The 677-nt window shown below is 35.2% G+C and overlaps 1 protein-coding gene across 1 annotated transcript in view; it reads left to right on the top strand.

Moving 5' to 3' along the window:
* Positions 1-250: 250 nt before the first annotated feature.
* The window catches only part of LOC132857205 (homocysteine-responsive endoplasmic reticulum-resident ubiquitin-like domain member 2 protein), an 18,119-nt gene continuing 17,692 nt past the window's right edge, over positions 251-677 (top strand). Inside the window, exon 1 of the mRNA XM_060887216.1 lies at positions 251-389. The gene's annotated coding sequence lies outside the window, so the exon portion shown is untranslated. The remainder of the gene's footprint in view (positions 390-677) is intronic.

The following is a 677-nucleotide window of genomic DNA, read 5'->3' on the forward strand; positions in this document are numbered from 1 at the left end:
TACGTCCCAGGGGTAGTGTGATACGGCCCAGCGTAAAGCAGATTGTTTTATTACAAAAGTGTTTGCATTATGATATGATCATGAGAATAGAATAGAATAGAATAGAATAGAATAGAATAGAATAGAATAGAATGAGATTCAGGGATGTACTAGGATTATTTCTAATATTATTTTATAAAACGAATGATTCACAATGACAGCAGATGGCACTAATGAACCAGTAATTCCAAGTCCATAGTGGAAGAAAAAAGCGAAGAAGAAGAAGCAGAAGAAAGCTGATCCTTTAGCCTACTTTTGTATCGAGTGTATTTTCAGCGTTATAAAGTTATTAAAAATCAATAAGTAATGTTAAAATAGAACTACAGGAGTCCATAAGGAAGATATACAAGGTATATTTCATTATATCTAGATATTTTGTACTCGATTATAGAGAGCTAAACTCAGCTAAAGCTACAGTTGGCTAATAGCATGTAATCGTTACACCGGCTGAAGTCCAAATGTATCTGTAAGTGCACTATAAAGTGTGTGATGACTTGTGCACCCTACATGGCACACTATATGTTTATTAGGGGGACATTTAGGACATAACCAGGGTCGGTGTCAGGTGTACATGTTTACATGTCTACTGAGGCTTTAGCTTGTTTTTAGCCTGAATGTTAGCTTCGTTCTACTAAAGT

The sequence above is a fragment of the Tachysurus vachellii genome, chromosome 14 (genome assembly GCF_030014155.1).
Source record: "Tachysurus vachellii isolate PV-2020 chromosome 14, HZAU_Pvac_v1, whole genome shotgun sequence".
In the NCBI taxonomy this organism is placed as follows: domain Eukaryota; kingdom Metazoa; phylum Chordata; class Actinopteri; order Siluriformes; family Bagridae; genus Tachysurus; species Tachysurus vachellii.